This window comes from Chinchilla lanigera, unplaced genomic scaffold, assembly GCF_000276665.1.
Source record: "Chinchilla lanigera isolate Chin_1 unplaced genomic scaffold, ChiLan1.0 scaffold00113, whole genome shotgun sequence".
In the NCBI taxonomy this organism is placed as follows: domain Eukaryota; kingdom Metazoa; phylum Chordata; class Mammalia; order Rodentia; family Chinchillidae; genus Chinchilla; species Chinchilla lanigera.
Window position 1 is genome coordinate 815306 of NW_004955514.1, and position 10639 is coordinate 825944.

Here is a 10639-nt window from a genome sequence, read left to right on the forward strand (position 1 = left end):
GGCCCTGGCCACTTCCCGCCCTGCCTTGGGTGGTGGAGCCATCCTGGCCAGCCTGGAGGAGTCCTGCTCCTCCTTCCCGTGCTCTAGAGGTCAGCAGGGGGTCCAGAAGCACCGTCCCCATCTGGCCACCAACCCTCAGCCAGTGCTGAGGCCCCACCCACAGGCTTCTGGGTGCACAGGCAGGCCACAGGCGGCAGGCAGGGTGGGGAGGATGGGGTCACCCCAGGGAGCAGGGACGGGATGGCATGTGGCCCACACAGGTGTTCCAGAAGGCACCTTCCCTGCCACTGCTCGTGAGTGTCCCCACCCGTGTGCAGGTCCACAGGGTCCACAGCTCTGGGCTGGCCCTGTGCCTCACCCTCGCTGCTCTGGGGAGGCTTCAGGGGACCCTGGGTGTCCTGGAGACTGGGAAGTGACAGACGCCTGGTTGGCCCCTTGCTCTCCATGTGAGACGGGAGGTCAGAGGCTCCTGGGCTGCCATTGAAGTCAGGGTCCCCAGGGAGGTGAGGCTGCTGCTGCTGGAGGGACAGGGTGGCCCCTCCGAGCCCCCAAGAGCCGCATTTGGCACTAATCTGACGCTGTCCCACGACGGTCAAGGGTGACTGCGTGGCAGCTGGCAATTACGTGCTTTCCCAGCGGCTCACTCTGGACTGGGGCTGAGCAGTGCCCCTGGGCTGAGGCCCGGCTGACATTTCCCCGTCCCCAGGCTCTGACGGAGTTCCTGCAGCCCAGCTGCTGTCACTCCCCTGGCCTGGCTGACTGCAGTCTGCGGGGTCCGGGGCCCCCACAGCAGCAGCTTGTCTCTGCCCTTGCCGGAGCTGACAGGGAAACTGAGGCCACGCCGAGAAGGTGAGGGTGGGGTGGCCTGTCCTCAGAGCACCAGCAGTCCACTGCCAGGTGCCCGGGGAGGGACCTGGGGCTCCAACGCAGCGTCATCCCAAGCAAGGGCCTGGGAGGCTGGGGCTCTGGACCCCAGTTGAGGGCTTGGCCATCTGCGGTGGCTCTCTTGGCCCTGTGACCTCCTAGGCCCCAGGGCCCCTCAAAACCCTCCCTGGGGGTGAGCGTGGAGCCCTGGGTCTGACCAGTTCTGGTGTGGTCTCAACCTGGCTCTCCCATGCTCCCCGAGCTGAGCCTCAGTTTCCTCCCCGTGCAGGGCACAGCTGGGGCTGGCCTGGGCCTGGGCTCATCATGGTGTCCCTGAGAGGTAGGTGGGCCCCAGCCAGGGCCAGGGGAGAGCTGCAGGGTCTCAAGAGATGAGCCGGATCCCTGCATCCTGGGAGGTGCCGAAGCCCAGGGAACAGGAAAAGAGGGGCTGGGGATGAGGCTGGGCCTCAATCCTGCAGCCTGGAGACCCGGGAGGGGTCAGGGCGCCTGGACACAAAGGAAGCCCCACCTAGACATGAAAATGGGCGTGGCTACCTGGTTGCCCTCACAGCAAGGGGACAGGCGTGCTGCTGGGCACAGCAGGGAGGGCAGGAGACGGACTGCGGGGTCCTGGGCTCATCTTGCCTCTTGGGGACTCCAGGAGCCCGGTGTCCCCTGTGCTCTGCTGGTCACAGCCCCAAGCAGGCTCTGCATGCATGACCTCTTGGGTCACAGCTCACCCTGCCACGTGGGTCACTCCCATGGGGGTGACCGACCCCAGCTCTGAGCGGGGAACAGGGGAGCGCCACCTGTCCTCGACTTTGAGGGGCTGGCAGGGAGCTGTGAACACTGGGGTGCCTCCTCACACCAAGTTGGGGATCTGATGCCTCAAGGAAAACCTTCCCAGCTGGGCTTGCCAGGGCCTTTGGTGACAGTACAGAGAAGAGGGACCCGCGGACAGTCCCTCTAGCTGTGCACACCCTCCTGAAGTCTTGTAGAGCCCTGGGGTTGTTGAGGGGGCCAGCTTGGGGGTGAGGCCTCCTACTCCCAGCTTGGGCACATCAGACCCACTGTAGTCCTCCCTCGGAGTCTCCAGCTCTGTGTCACCCCCCAGCCCAGGCTGTGTTCAGGGTCCAGGTGGCCTTTCTGGCCCAGTAGGGGCTGGCAGAGGGGACCATGAGAGGTCTGCAGCCCTGCCCTCTCCCAGGGCACAAGCATGGAGGGGAGGGGACAGGCACAGGTCTGCCAGCCCCAGGAGGGCCACTGATCCCTGAGCCCTGGCGTGGGGTCAGGAGGAAGGAGGGTGTGTGCAGGCCCCAGGGACACTGCTGCTCCAGTCTGTACCCCACCTGGACCCATCTACCTGCGTCGGCCACGCCGAGCTGTGGGGACCACTCTCCAGCCTCGCAGGTGCCTCGTCCTGTCCCAAGTCCTGAGAGGGACGGCCTCTGACCGGGGGTCCTCGCCCAGGACTCGGTGCGTCAGAGGCCCTGGGGGTCACACCCTTGAGTGATGCGGGGCAGACGAGCTGGCCGTGCCTGTGCACTTGGGCAGGCTGCGTTGCAGAGGCGTCCTTGCCCCCCGGGAGCTGGGGCTGGGGCTGGGGCGCGGCGGGCGGGCGGGACTCTGCCGTGCACAGCGAAGGCTATTTAAATGCTCCATTGGAGAGGGATTAAAGTTTACGCAAGGTCACCGAGGGTGTGATAATTATAATCACAGGTTTTTGGCTCCACAATGACAGCCATTTGTTATTTCCGCTCGGGCAGCTCCCGCGGCCTGTGCTGGTGACAGGCGTGGACTGATTTAGTGGCCCGAGCCTGCGCCCCTCCCCTCCCACTGCAGTCCCCGCAGCCCCCACTGCCCAGGCTGCCTCGGGCTCCGCCTCCGGGGACAGCCGGCTTATTATGGGATGGAAGGCTGGTGGCTGTGGCAACTGGGGGGTGGGAGGGATAGCTGCAGCCCAGGCTCCCCTCTCCTGCTGGATGCCCTGTACCAGGCTCCAGGCTCCAGGGCGCGCAAGAAAGGAGGGGCTGTCCACTGACTCTGGCTGCACCTCTGCCCTGAGTCCAATGCACACCTGGAACGGGGCCTGCTTCACCCTGCAGAAGACGTCCCTGTTCCACCCGCTCCACCGTGCCTCGGGTTCTCCACCTCTAGACTGGGAAGCAGAGCCGGAGCCCAGCACCCTTGCTGGCTGGCTGTGTCTGAAAGGAGCCCCCAACTCCATACCACCCATGCCAATCCTAGGGCTCGGCGGGCGTGTAGTCAGGCAGGGCGGCAGGAGGGGCCCCAGGGCAGAGGCGTCCAGAGGGGCGCGGGCACCAGGGCCTTCTGCACACTTGCTGGCCTCTGTTCCCTCCTCTGTGCTGGATGTGGCCTCGCGGGGCAGAGCCGGCCCCCTGGCCTTGGAGGGGCGTCCTGCGTTCGGCCTGCGCCCCGCCGGCTGCCTGCCTGTTGCTGCACCATGATGGATGCAGCTTTTTTGTTTGTTTTCGCAATCAGAGGTGAGAGCACGTTAATATACATTAAATGGTGATGAATAGGGGTCCGGGAGGCCGGGCTGGCGAGGCATTTGTCTTTGAGGGAGTGGAGATTGATAACTCCTGGGCAGCAGGAGATCGAGGGAGGCCCGGGTGGGGAGCCTGCCTTCCCGGAGCCCACTGTCCACAGGCCCCCAACTCCGGCCGACCTAGGCTTTCGGACGGCAGTGGCGGCCCCAGGTGCAGATGCCCCCAGCCTTCCCCCAGCATGCCCACCTATCTCCTGTCTGTCCCCGGGGCCCCTCTCTGATGCTGCCTCCCCCCACAGGCATTGGGACACTGCTAACCCCACTTGGACCATGTGTCCCTCTGAGGGCCCAGTGCCCTGGGGACCCGTCACATGACTGCAGCTCTGTCCTGCCCTGATCAGCAGCCAAAGACCCCTCGGCCTCCAGCAGTGTCCCTGGCAGGCAGGGTGAGGAGCTGGCCTGAACTCCTACGGGAGGCAAGGTGGCGCGGAGGGCACAGGGGTATCCTCTCCGAGCTGCCCACTTTTTGACTATGGCAAGTGCACCCCCAGAGCTGATTGGGCAGCCGAGGTCACATGCCCTCTGGCCAGTCCCTGCAGCCAAGGCTGTGCCCGCCCCTGGGTTGAGCCTATCAGGGCCCAGTTCTGGAACAGCGGGTGGGGTGGGGAGGAGATGTCTCAGCCTCGATGGAGGGCCACTGAGACAGCAGAAGGGACCAGGCCTTACAGTCATGCGGTAACCCCAGCCTGCTTTAAGATGGGGGCCTGGACAGGTGCCTGGTGGCACTGGGTGGGGCCGGAATGGGCATGAAGTGACACTTGGGGGGCACAGCATGACACTGGGCAGGCCTGGGGTGTGCACGGGGGCCCTGCGGTGGTGCAGTATGGGCACTGAGACCCTGGGGCGGGCACTCAGCCTCTAGGTGAACTGCCAGGCGGGTGCTGTGCAGCTCCTCCCCTGCAGGTAGGTCTGTGGGCAGGTCGGAGTCTGAGGGGCCCAAGCTGAAGATGCCGGGCTGCTCCTGGGGCCCAGGCCTGCTCCCTTCCATCCCCTGCATGGGTGCAGTGGCCGCCGGGCTTGCGTACTGCCCTCCACCCTCTCCCTCCCCAGGGCCCGCGCAGTGGGAGCCACAGACAGATGACGCCACGCGCCTCCCTATCGGAGTGATGAACTCACCCTTCCCTCCCAAGAAAAATCCGGCTCTGAGCTGTGACGAGTGTGTGTGGCGCCCTCCCGCCCTCACCCCGGCAGAATGGATGGCACCAGAGGCTCCTGTCTGCTCGTTCATCCAGCAGTGGCAGTGCCCAGAGAGACACCGTGCTGGGAGCAGGCTGTGCCTCCTGAGAAGCAAAGGACCCAGGCTCTGCCACCAGACGCTGCCCACTGCCCACCCATCGCTGGCTGAGGGGCAGCATTGCCCGGGATGCTGCCATCGGGGCCCTGGGCCCAAGGGGGTTGGTGGCAGCGGGCGCAGCAGGTGTTGGAGGTAGCTCTGTTTTCATGCTCTGAGCGCTAAGAGGACAGAGGTGGCCTCAGCACAGGGCCCTGGCGGGGAAGATGCTGGCTGGTCCTCTCCTGCCCGTGGGGTCCTGTACCTCTCCAGTTCTGTGCATTCCCCGAGAGTTCTTGCTGAGATCAGCCTTTTACCCCTATGCATGTTGCGACTGCTCCCATTTGTCTCTTTACGCTTTGGCCTTGAAACTGCCGTTTTCGTGTCACCACCTCCTCAGCTCCACGGTGTCCGTGTTCAGGTCACGGGGCAACGCCCCTCACCCTGAGAACAGGGACAGTGGCATCTGCAGCTTGCTCTGACCTGAGAGGCAGGGAAGGTGGGGGGCAGGGCCCACACGCAGCCCCTGTGCCACCTGAGCCACCTGTCCTTGGCCTTCTGTCCTGAGGGTCCCCCGCAGGAGTCCTGACCCGCGCATTTCAGGCAGAACTTGTGACGCAGCTCCGTCGTCCCCGGGCCAAGGCTGGCGGTGAGTGGCTCCCTGGCGTGGCCTGGGGTCCCCTTTCTGTGCTCAGCATCCACGTGAACTTCAGCGTCAGTGTGCTCAGACCTGGACACCCCGCAGATGGGTCCTGGCCTTCAGGGAGGCCACTCCCACCTCATTCCAGCCCCAGACTGGGCAAGCGTCACCCGAGCCATGGGACACTCAGGACACTCGGGCTGGCTTTGTGCAGGGCGCGGTCCCTCCCGCCGAGCTTGTCCCTGGGATCTGTCTTGTCTTCTTTGTTCCTGGTGCTGTGGGTGCAGGGCTTATCTGTCTGGCCCCTGCCAGCCTCCCTCCTGCAGCGCTGACTGTCAGGACGCAGCCGCTGCTGTCTGCAGGAGAGGTCGTTTCTCTGCTTCTCGCTCTGACACCTCTCATTGCTCAGGATGTAGGCCTGGGGATCTGTCCTCGCGCTCTGAGGCTGGAGCCCAGCACGGAGCAGGCCCTGGCTCGCGTTCTCTGGTGCCTCTCTCCTGGCTACAGACGGGGTCTTCTGCCTTGTCTCCGTTTCTGGCATCCTGTCTTCCTGCCATGTGGGTTCAGGGACACCTGGTGACCTCACTCAGTATTAGTCAGCACCGCGGGCCCCACCAGCACCCACTTCCTGTCACGTGGGTTCTGGGACACTGCTGTCCAGGGTGCGGCCAGTGCGAAGCAGCACCCAAAACTCTGGGGCCTGGGCCTCGGCTTGTAGTGAGGAGGCCAGCCCCCAGAGGGCTTGTGGGGGCAGCAAGGGGCCATGTGGGGCCACCCTGCCCCGCCCAGCTCTGCCCACCAGGTCCTCCGGGTCAGCCCGGCTGGGCCAGGCTGCTGTGCTGGGTGCCGGTGCTGGCCCAGCCTGGTGAGATGCACTATATAAATGTAAATGTCCAACCTGCCGCCCGCACCCTCATTCAACAAGCTATCAGTGCATGCTGTCAGTCCGATTTTTCACACTCTGTGTCTCTGTTCTCTGTCGGGGCAACCCCGCTTCCCTGGGCTGCGGCCTCTTGGCAGTTGCAAGAGTTCTGCGAGGCAGTGGCAGACGGGCTGCCCTAGGCCACCCCAGCACGACCTCGGAGTCGGCCTGGGGACCGAGCAGCGGCCTGGCAGAGAGAGGCCTGGGAAGGAGACAGCTCTGCCCTGCTCGGCCGTGTCCTGGGCTCCAAGTGCAGAGGAAGCATCTCCTCGGGGTAGGCTGGGGTGATCCGCTTGGCCCCTCTCTTCCCCCATTCCCATCACCCTGCACACCCCTTGTGAGGGACTGCAGGTGGGGGACCCTGGGGGCACCACGGTGGCCTCCTTTTGCAGGTGGCTGAGGAAGGCGGGGAGGCACTCAGGTCCTGTCAGCTGGCGGCAGTGGCCGGCCAGGCCCAGTGGACAACAGAACTCCCTGCGGTCTGGGGCTGACCCTTCCGCTCAGCCGTCTCCCTCAGGGGCCTGCAGTCTGGGAACACAGGTCTCCAGGCTCAGGGGCTCTGCCCACCCCGCCAAGGGTTCGCTGCCCACGCCTGCTGACCGGCTCCTCCAGCCAGTGCCTGTCCACCCCTGCATCCACCTGTGCTGCAGGGGGTGCTGAGGAGCAAGTGGGGTGCCCGCCCAGAGGCCCTGGGAAGGTTGGCACAGACGCCCATGGCAGCTCTGGGCAGAGGGCAGCCCCAGGCTCTGCTTATTCTCACAAACAGCCATACGGAAAACTGGCCAACACAGGGGTGAAGCGGGGTTGTGGTCTTGACTCGACGCCCGCCACGGGGCTGGGGGGCAGCACACATCCCTACCCCGTCACCCCGCCCGCTGCTCTTCCTCAGCCTTCTGCTCTGCCCCCAGCCAGCCCAGATCTTTGTCACCAGACCCGGACGCTCTCTCTGAAGTTAGGTGAATGTGCTTTCTCTCCGGCTTCTCCCCACCACGAGCTGGCCCAGCCCTGTCCATGGGCAGCACCCCGGGGGCCCGCGGGCGGACGCATAGGCGGTTTCCAGCGGGGCTCCTACAGCTCACACTGTGGGACCTCGGTGGCAGAGCATTCCCATTGGGCTGTGGCCCAGGCCCTGCAAACGGAAAGCGAGGTCTGCTCGGATGCACTGACTTGAATGGCCTCTCTTCTCAGCACTAAGCTGTAAGAGATTCCCCTGCCTTTAAAACTCAGAGATGAGTAACAAAACCCGACAGGAATGATTTACAGTGTGCAATGCTAGGGTTTCAGTGTGTTCACAGACTGTTGCAGCCATCACCGCTGCCTAACTCCAGCCCAAAGGAAGCCCTCTCATAGCAGCTGCTCCTGTCCCTGTCCCTGGCAACCACCCCTCTGCCTTAAGTCTCCACAGACATGTTCTGTGCACCCCACATGAGCAGAATCACACGATGTGTGGGCTTTGAGCCAACTTCCTTCACTCAGCATAATGTTTTCAAGACTGTCAGTACTGCATTCCTTTTCATGGCTGAATAATATTCCATGGGTGGACCACTCATCAGTTGAGGATGGGTGGAGCTTCCTGTATTCAGGGAAAGTGTTCAACCTTCACACACTGTGGGCCTGACCCTCTGCTCTAAGGCCTGGGCCCTCCTGCCCACCCCTCCTGTACAGCCTCCTGACCTTCCCTTCTGGCCCTCCCTCCAGTGCTTCTCCCCAGTATTAAAGCAGGCTGGACAGCCATGTCCTTCATGTCCCAGAACCAGGCTGTGTGTCAACCCTGCCATCTGCAGTGGCCACGGCCACGTAACAGATTTAACCTCAGGTAGGTGTGGACATGAAGACTGGGCCTCGTGGGCAGGGGTTGGCCCTGCATGTCTTCCCTGAGCACCTGGGAGTCTGCAGCTGCCGTGGTGTTGGGCCTGGCCTGGTCCTGAGGAGCCCGTGGCCGCCCTCCGGGGCATCCTCAGTCCTTTCCTCTCTGAGCAGCAGCGATGCTGCAGGGTCAGAGATGGCCACGGGGGGCTGGGCCGGGCAGGAGCACGGGGGTGGCTCACAGCCTCCGTTCCCTCCAGGCAGAAGCCCTGGCACCGCATCCCAGCCGGGCACCTGCCACCCAGATCCCCCCACCCTCAAGGCCTGATTTATCAGCCATCGTGTTCTGGGTCATTTGCTTGCTCCAAAGGCTGCAGAAATCTAATTGCTCTTTGAAGAAAAAAAAAATGCCCTAAATAAAGCAGTTAATTGCAAGCCAGCAGCTCTTCTGATGGGCAGAGCTCAGGCCTGGGGGCAGCCGAATGCATCTGCGGGGAGGGCAGCGGGCACTGCAGGAAGGGCGGTGGGTCCTGGCACGCGGCCAGCACAGTAGTGCTCAGGGTGACCCGAGGTGAGGCCCCACCAGAGGCCCTGGCCCGCCGGTTAATTGGAATAACAAAGTCAATACGTGTGGCCGCTCAGGGACGCAATCTCCATTTGATCTCTCTCTGGGGCAGATTAATTAAGTGTTATCAATTAATGGTCCTGGTTAAAGGGGATGCGTGTTAGTCACTTTCACAGGTGACATCGGCTATGGGGCTGGAGGGGGCCGGAAACACGGTCGCTGCAGACTCCCCTGAATGGGCAGCCCCAGGAGGGCTCCCTGCCAGTGACAGAGCCCACGGCACACTGTCGCTGTCCTCTTCACAGCGCCGGAGCTGTCCCTGAGGGCCACCCCACCCTGGGGACTCAGACAGGAGTACCAAGTAGGCAGGTGGTGGTGGAGTCTGTGCCCAGGGCCAGCGGGTCCAGAGGATCCAGCGGGTCCAGCTGGGACTCCCCTGGCTCCAGGCTGGAAGTGTTCCCCATCCAGAGCACCACCCACTGCATCTCCCACAGAGATGGGGCACCTGCACCACCCTGAGCAGTCCTAGTCCTGAGGGAGCTTAGCGCCCCCTGGTGGTAGCTGGCTTTGGGCGCAGAAGACTTGCCCCCGGTGGGAGCTGAGCCCTCCTGCTCTGCTGTGCTGCATGCAGCCTGCCGGGGCCCACCCAGCCTCTCTGCCCGCGGACGCATCGCCACCACAGGTGTCTCCAGACACAGAGTGTCATTTTTCACTGGGACACTGTGGCACCGTGCCATGCTGTATATCTGGATGTCCCCCCAAAGCTTCATACCCTCATGGGAGGTGCTCTCAGAGGGTGACTGGATCATGGGTATATGATACTCATCAGCTTTGGATTAGTCCCCTGATGATTTATAGCTAGGTGTGGTTGAGAGGTGAAGCCTAGTGGGAAGAGGTGGGTCACTGAGGGCGTGGCCTGGGAGGATATATCTCCCTCCTCCCCCTTTGATCCCTCTCTGCTTCCTGCCTACATGCCATGAGCTGTCTCCTCTGCCATGCCAGTCTGCCTTGGAGCCAGCCAGTTATGGATTGGAGCCTCTACAGACTATGAGCCAAAATCAACCTCTCTCCTTAGAGTTGTGCATGTTGGGTACTGTGCTTCAGCCATGAGAAAGGAACAAAGACACCTATCTAGCTCCACACATCCAGCTGCCAAGGGAGACCAGAGCACAGAAAGGCTGAGGAGCAGGCTGATGAGTTGTCTTGGGAAGCAGCCTGGCCAGCCCCTCACTCCAGCCTCTCTCTGCTGGTCCCAGCTGGGTGGTCCTGCTTGTCCACCATGGGCCCTCCAGGGAGAAAGGCAGTCCAAGCTGTTCTGCCCCCAGAGAGGATTCACCTTCTGACTCCTACTAGCTGAGCAGCCTGAGCAGGTTGCAGCGTCTTGCAGAGCTGTTCTGATGAAGATAGTGAGCTGCTGCAACAAATTCTGTGGACCAGGAAAGAAGGGGCAGTGACGGCAGAGATGCAATGGAGGTAATGCTGGTCATGAGAATGACACTGATGTCAATGTTGGTCATGGTGGTAGTCATGGCAACAATGGCAGTATTGATGGTGGATGTGGTGGTGATGGTGGTAGAGGTGGTAAAGATGATGGAAGTGGAGATGGCAGTGGAGATGGAGGTGGAGATGATGGAGGTAGAGATGGTGGAGGTGGAGATGGAGGTGGAGATTATAGATGTAGAGATGATGGTGGAGATGGAGGTGGAGGTGATGGAAGTGGAGATGGTGGTAGAGGTGGTGGAGATGGAGGTGAAGGTGATGGAGGGGGAGGTGATGGAGGGGGAGATGGTGGTAGAGGTGGTGGAGATGGAGGTGGAGGTGATGGAGGGGGAGGTGATGGAGGGGGAGATGGTGGTAGAGGTGGTGGAGATGGAGGTGGAGGTGATGGAGGGGGAGATGGTGGTGGAGATGGAGGTAGAGATGGTGGTAGAGGTGGTGGAGATAGAGGTGGAGGTGATGGAGGTGGAGATGGTGGTGGAGATGGTGGTGGAGATGGAGGTGGA